Genomic DNA, 8,074 nt, shown 5'->3' with positions numbered 1-8,074 from the left:
AAGAATAAATGAATTAGTTCATTTTCTTCTTTTACACTAAGATTTTCCCATTATCAGTACTCTTCTTGTTACTACTAAATCTGAGATCTCTTATTAAATCTGAAATGTTTTAGATAATCCTTTCAAGCATTGTATTACAGCAGATATTAGTTTTTCTTGTCATTGGATACCTTATCAGATTTAGACCGTCATGCTGACTGGGAAGTAACATACTGTAGAGTCTGAAAAAAATTTGTTTGATCAAAATTCACAGCCTTTTGCCAATACAGAATTGTAATATTCCTAGCATTAACTCTCATCTACAATAAGATGTGATCAATTTCCCCTTGATGTTTAACCATATAAGGCCGAAGAAAGAATTATAAACATATAATGTTCCCTGGAAACAATTAAAAATACTTATGTCAAAGAAAATGTTAGGAATGTATAAGTTAATTAAACAAAATAGTTCTGTAAGTTGAAGATGCAGATATGAAAAAAAAAATTTAGATTTCTGTATCCATTTTTTTTTAATATTATTTTTTGTTTAAAAAAAAAAAATAAAACTTACCTATTAGTCAACCAAGATCATAGCAATATTGATCAGATCATGGTTGTTTGTTACGTTAACTGCATCTCACATTCTTTGATATCTGCTTCAAAGTTTTGTACTTCGTTGCGATATGAATCTGTAATATTAGAACATTTTAAACATTAGTAAAGTTTATATATAACAAGGGAGTAAAGTTTTGTACTTCTTTGTTTCTCATTGTCCCTAATAACAGTAAATAATTAAAGATTATAACTTGAGGCCAAAACATTGAAAGAAAGAGAATAAACGTCCGGATTTTTATTCAAATTCAAATAACAAAAAATAGCAGTGAGGATGTGAAATAAGAACTGAAATTAATGATTACATAATCATCACAAAAGAAATTCAAATCCTTCAAAACCAACACAATTTAATCATTGAGCTACACTGAATAGTAAAATTTAACAAAAACAAATAAGCCAAAATTAATAATTAACCCCCAATTGATTCTCCAAATAAAAACCAAAAACCCTTAATTTTTTAGTTTAAAGAAAACTTTACAGGAAGCAATTCCGGTAGTCTGATAGTGGATGGAGGCTTACGGTGATGACAGAACTTGTGGTGGTGCCCCTTTCTCAATCCATGGCGCATTAACTTAACAGTCTAATGATTATTCTTCCTATTCTTCCAAAAAAAAATCCAATCGGTCGATCTCTCTGAACTCTGTGACTAACCGACTCTCTCTCTACCGTTCTCGGACTTTTGGCCTCTAAACCTTGATTATCCAAAGCCAATTGTAAATACGCTAAAGCTAAACCAAAATCGAACACAAAATTAATTGAATCCAAATACTCCCAAAAGTTTTTAGTATTCTGAGAAACTAAATCAAATCAAAACCTAATGTAACCCAAATACCTAAATACAAATCAATTCAACCAAATTTCTCAAAACTATCAAAACCTATGGGACGTTTGATCGTATTTAGCTTTGACGGATGCCGATTCCACTGGTTCGTAGAGTCTAAAGAGGAGATCGCTAGGGTTTTAATCGCAAAACAGATCTAGAATATTCCGTAAATTGACGGAAACAGGGGAAAATTATCCCGAAATCACAGAGAAGTTTCAAAACCGAATCAAACAACAAAAACTCATAGAGAGAAGGAGAGGGAGAGGGAGAGAGAGCAGAACGTACCTAGAAAACTCAAAAGGGGATAGCGATGGTCGGCCAATCGAATCTCCAGTGTGGCCCAAGTTTTTTTTTTTTCTCCTAGCAGAGTTTGATGCAAAGAGATTGCCTCTATCGCAGTATGGCTAGGGTTTTTTTTACAGAGAAAAAATGTTAAAAAGACTGATGTGAAGAGGGTAGCGTTTTTTCCTTTTTCCTGTATCACTATATTGGCAGGGTTTTTTAATTTCTACTTTTTTTTTTTAATTTCATAGAGATTGGTAGATATTTTTTACTTTCTACGTTTTCTTTTTCCTTTAACAGCTTTTTTTTTTTTTTTTTTTTTTTGTTAATATAAACAATTACAACCAAACGGTGTTAATTTTTTGAAAACAATACAATGTATCGCTTTTTAAAGTTACACATGTCTGAATTTTAGATAAGGATTTTTCCTATTTGTCATTACCTCCTTAATTCTAGGAACTCATTTTCTCTCAGCTTCTGCTATTATATATATATATATATATATAGATATATAAGAAATAAAGATGAAAATTTTCATCTTTTTTTTTTTTTTGACATTTCATTTAACATTATTTATAAATAATAAAATATATAAAAAAGTCCTTAAATGCTTATATTCTTCACACACCATGACTTTTAAAATCTAATGAAAGGTTCGAAGAATTTAACTCTCATTTAATGCCTCTATTATGAAAATCAACAGCCAGTAAAATATGATAATAGTAAGAAATATTATAAATGAGAACATGAAAAAACTAATTAGCCACTATTATTATGGAATAGATGTCTTTTTTTTATGCATCTAAGAAAATGAACTGTATAAGGTATATATAAAGATTCACGTTAAAAAAACATGTAAAGGTTTTTTGAAAAAGAAAAGTAGATGTAAGGTTTTTATTAACTTAAAAGACAATGAAAAACCAATTTTTAATTACTACAACTGTCACTACTCTATAAATCACACACAACACTATATTCAATATCCTAAACAACATAGTTAGGCCATTTTGGATATACACCACCATATTCAACTTATAAATTACAACCCAAATCAATCATACAATTACACAATCAAAGTATGAACATGTAACATGTATAACCTTCTGAATTATTGCTTGGAATTTTCACAATTATTGAAAGAGAATCTCCAAATTTAATTTTTAGAAAACATCAAGACAAGGTGAATTTTATTCTTTTTAACTTCCATAGAAAAAAAAATATTACGCACATTATTTCAACCCTTATGGAAAAGAAGGTTTACATGTAGAATGCAAAACGTGTTTAATTGACTTAGAGATGTAAAAATTAGTCAACCAACTATGGTAGAATTAAGGTTTCAAATTTTAAATAAAACAATTCTACAATAATAAAAAATTATTTTGTAATAAATATGATTATGAAATGCATTACTTTTCATTAAATTAGTTCAAATTACAAAATAATAATAATACTAATGAGATCACCATAAAAAATAATTACGCGCAACGCGCGAGTCTGTGACTAGTAGAACATTAAAGTCTTGTCCCTTTTGACACAAGAAAAACAAATAACCATTCCCACAATAACTAAACAATCCACTCATGACCTTGGAAAGAAGAAAAACATAAAAACAAAACCTACAACTTGCCTAACACCTAAAAATTAGGCGCTACGTTCCTAAAAAATAAATAAATAAACTCACTTTTGCAACATTTAAAAATAATTATAAATAAATAAATAACTCACTTTAGTTGTTGTCACACATTTTTACCACACCACTGGCCTGTACATGCGATTTTTTTTTTCTTGAGTAATACTAGGGATGCATAAAATGACACAACTTGTACCACAACTTGCCAATATGGCGAGTTGTGAGTGGTAGAGGTGTGTCCCCACATGAATCCACCATCACACCTTTACTAGACTGTCACTCACAACTTGTCACATGGGCAAACTGTAGCACAAGTTATGTAATTTTATGTGTCTCGAGCATTACTCTTTTTTCTCCTCTCATCCTAATTAATTCCTTTCCAAATTCGCATGGGCCAAGTATGGCAACTTTTTTCCTTGTATCAATTCTAGAGATTGCATGGATCTACCACTTTTTTTCTTCTTTGGTCAAGTTAAGGAATGCTCTTAGGGCAATTGTTAATAAGTTATATTAGGAAAGTTTTTTAACACCACTTTCATTGGAAATATAAAACGGTGTCAAAAAATTTAATTTCTTTATCATTTTCCCATAAAATATTTTTAAAAATAGTTCCAAAACCAATGTCTTTAGGGCATTTGTTAACATTTCCCCTTCTTCATTACTCATAGTAAACCACATAAGATAGTTGTAATAAAGGGTTTGAGAAAGGGTGTAGTCCTAGAATTACTGCTACAGATTTATTGAAAGCAATCAAGGCACTGACACTATATAACTTTACAAGTAAATTATTGTACTCTTAACACTTTTAGATTGAATTATTTTTCAATTTTTTTTTTTTATGGAATCAAATTAAATGTCTAAACTTTATATATTTAGATTAATTTCATATTATGATTGTTAGTAACTATGAATTGGTTCATTTTGTTTCTTTATTTTAGTTATATGTAAATATATTTGTAGTTAAATTAAGATTATGGAGAATCCTGAGTGTAAATCAAGAGTAATTAATGGGAATGAAGAAATCATGTAAAGATTTCAAAATATAAAAATTGTCGAGTGCTGCTGTGTAAATCAAACTAGTTACAAAAAATAAATAAATTATAGTTTGCTTTTATATTAGATTATGTGTGATAATTACAATAATTTATTTATTTTTTCATTAATATCAATTACTATTGTTTAGGTTATTTTTTTAAAAATATTTCCTTTTAATCTTACCCTCCCTAAACTAAAATCCTAGCTATGCCATTAAGAATGGTGAAACTTTCTAGTTGATAGTTTGGTTTTCAAAAAATTAGGCCAAATACAAAAACAGATACTCAAAAGACAAACAAACTCCAACCATGAACATCCACAACAATATAATGTGGACACAATTTGGGCGTGTGTATTTGGAATAAATTTACTCTTTTTTTTGATAAGTAAGAAATAAATTTTACTTATTGTTGAATAAATTAATATTCAAATGATGCCAAAGTCGTCTTATTGCGCACTGCATGCCTGCCCTAATTTATGTTAGTCACGTTTGGTAAGATGTAAGGGAAATATCAAATGATCTTCACACAAATAGGGAAGTACCATATGGAAATGAATCTAGTAAAAGCCTCATTGCGTATATCCTGTTGTTTGTGATGAATTATATCACTCCTACCAAATGCTTAGGATTGACAGGTAATGAAAAATTAATCATTTTTATCATGCATGACATTGTTCATATGAGATTAAATTCTATAAGGACGTGGTGTAAAACCCATGTTTTACTTCTTCAATCTCAACATGCCACATCATCTTATCACATATTTAAGAATAAATACAATCACACTCAATCAATTCTAATACCTATATATAAATCCAAAAAAATTGGGAATTTATTGAGATATTATTAGGTGTGTTAAAATGTATTGAATTTTAACTAAAATGCTGACACTTATTAGATGGTGTAAAACATGGATTTTATACTCCATCCTTATAGAATTTAATCTCTATGTAATTTCTTGATAACTAATAAAAATGAGTGTTTTTCCTTGCTCTTTATTGATACCACTGGAATTAGAATTACATTTTATCATCTGGGTATTCTAAATTATAAACTTTTTTAAGGCTTTACAAGATTGTCCTGTTGTTATGTCATTTTCTTTATTAAGGAATCCCAATTCTAATCTCAATTTTTATTATGTATTGGTTTTAAGGTAGGTTTAGTGGCCCCAAAAGAAAGCTTTCTATAATCGAAAAATGGCTTAAAGGCCAAGTGACCAGTTTCTATGAGTAATTCTCCTCCCTTGGTTTGTTTTTGTTGGTAGGCAGCCGAGTTTCTCCTTGTACACAATTGTACGTTCTTGGCTACACAGTTTTTTAGGTGGAATATTTTATAATCTTAGAATTTTAATTAAAGTTTTTCTTATCTGTCTTGTGCAAATAATGTGATTAGGAAAAGAAAAAAGAAAATAAAAGAAAAAAGATTATACACCGTCCTGATTGTATATCTAATACATGGGCCATGCCCTCATTCAGATTATATTGTGTTGTTCCTGTGCTAAGAAACTTGAAAGAATTATTACATTGTGTGAGAAACCATCCAAATAAGTATAAGTGTTTGTGAGTATGGGGGAAAGGGCTAGGATTCAAGTTTTCAAAAAAAAGCTTCACACACATATACATTTAAATTAAGTTAAAATAGAATTTCTATCTTATATAAAAAAATAAAAATAAAAAGTTAGAAAAGAAAAAGATAGAATTTTCCCAAAATTATTGTCTCTTTTTTTAAGCACTTTTAAATGTTATAAATAAATTCTAAAATTGACCTTAACCACTATGTTTTATAATCCCAAACTAGTTATCTTTAAAAACAACTATGTGCTCAGACAGAGCAACTAATATCCTTTTTATAATATATAAAAAAAAAGATTCACCTACTACTACTAATAATAATAATAATCTATATATATATATATATATATATAAAACCGAAACTTCTGAAACTCCCACAATTTTCCACGTCGTCACTATTTTCTTTTTCTTTTTTATTTTAGGTTTTTTACTTTAATGTATTTCCTACTTCATTTTAGACTCTATAAAATAATAAATTTGAATTATTCCTCCACGGCACTAACCTTAAACCTAATACAACTTCTTTTTATTTGACTTATAATCCTACGGTAAAGCAAGTTAGAAAGATTCCCAAGATGAGGAGGGATCGTTCCATCAAGCCATGTAGCAAAGAGATCAAGATAAAGCAAGTTAGAAAGATTCTCAATTTGGGGAGGGATCGTTCCAACATAGTATGTATAGGAGAGATTAAGGTAAGTAAACTTATTGAGAGAACCAATGAAATTTGGGATGGGAATTTCTTGGAAATAGTTGTGGCTTTGGTCCAAGTAATTTAGATATTTAATTCAAGCAAAGAAGGAGATAAAACACCACCCAAAGGCGTCCAACATGTATAACCAGACATTTGATCACATAAAAGTTGGCCATTGAGGTCGAGTTTTATGATGTTACCTGTTCGATTGCTAAAGCCTACTCCCAACCAGTTGCAGCAATCTTTGCCAACCCAGAAGGAAAGAGTTCTTGAAGGATCATCAAGACCTTCCTTAAATTTAAGAAGGGCTTCCCTTTCCATGTCAATGCAACCCACAGTGGAGTTGCCAGCACTAGAATTGGACCATATAGCTTCAAGTGAAATAAACTCAGTTTACAAAAGAAGGAACCTTATTAGAGAGCAACCTTATTGCAAGGCTGAAGGTAATAAAAATTTTCCACCCATTTGTTTTTTTTTAATACGTGTTTTTCATGATTTCAAATCCTGATGAGAATCACTTTTGCTATGGAATACCAGACATATTTCACCATTAATATGTTACGAATATATTTGTATTTTAGCATTCATATACAATGATGCTAGGTGTAATCAAGAAACTATAATAATTTATAATAAAAAAAAACTAACACATAAAATAATTGTAAACTTTGATTTATAACTTTGTTTTATTTTTTTTTATTGTTGGTATGTAAAGAAAAGGTTGGCTAAGAGGCATGAAATACATCTTTATAGATTTGAATTTATTTTTAAATTATGAAATATGTTATTAGTAGCCCATCTTCTGTTTGAATTTAATGCCTCACCCTTTATTTATTTATTTTTTTCATATATTTGATCAATTTGCATTTTTACTCGATTAATACTCTTTTTTGCCCTTTCAATTGGTACATCTTCTTCTTTTTTACATTCATATATTTCAACATCTATTCTTTCCAAATTTCTCAGATTTGTGTGCGTGATGAGGGTTTGTTTTGTTTATTGGCTTAAAAGTGTCCAAATGAATTTTTTTTAAAAAAAATAGTTTTACTATTTAAGCCAGATGACTAAAGCAATCTTTACTCAATATTTGATACATTTATTTGTCTTCGCTCCCTAATAATGTCATTTTATTCATCTGAAGGTTGAGACTATACAACATTATTGGTGTTAGAGTTTTACTTTTGGTCTTAGTATTTTATTTTTCCTCTTAAGTTGTAACTTTTATAAGTGAAAATTTATAACTTTTGTTCGACTCTTCCGTGCATTGCACGGGTTAGCGACTAGTAATAATAATCAATGTTATTAAATCCGTTCCGTTCCGGCCGGAATGGTCAGAATATTTCGTATTGGGATGTAATCCGGAACGGTAATACCACCCATTCCACCTTAGGTCTAATTCCGGCCAATTTCGGGTCATTCCGGCCATTCCGGCCGATTCCGATCAATT

General features: G+C 29.6%; 1 long non-coding RNA gene across 1 annotated transcript; it reads right to left on the bottom strand.

Annotated features, from left to right (window-relative positions):
- Positions 1–279: 279 nt before the first annotated feature.
- On the bottom strand, positions 280–1,768 carry LOC126698391 (uncharacterized). Its single transcript, XR_007646448.1, has 3 exons — positions 1,703–1,768; positions 551–668; positions 280–379 (listed from the first exon to the last, which is right to left on the bottom strand). It is a non-coding gene; the product is annotated as an uncharacterized LOC126698391 (long non-coding RNA).
- Positions 1,769–8,074: the final 6,306 nt, after the last annotated feature.

The sequence above is a fragment of the Quercus robur genome, chromosome 9, assembly GCF_932294415.1.
Source record: "Quercus robur chromosome 9, dhQueRobu3.1, whole genome shotgun sequence".
NCBI classification, from domain to species: Eukaryota; Viridiplantae; Streptophyta; class Magnoliopsida; order Fagales; family Fagaceae; genus Quercus; species Quercus robur.
The sequence above is the reverse complement of the archived record's forward strand: the minus strand, read 5'-3'. Positions and strand labels throughout refer to the sequence as shown.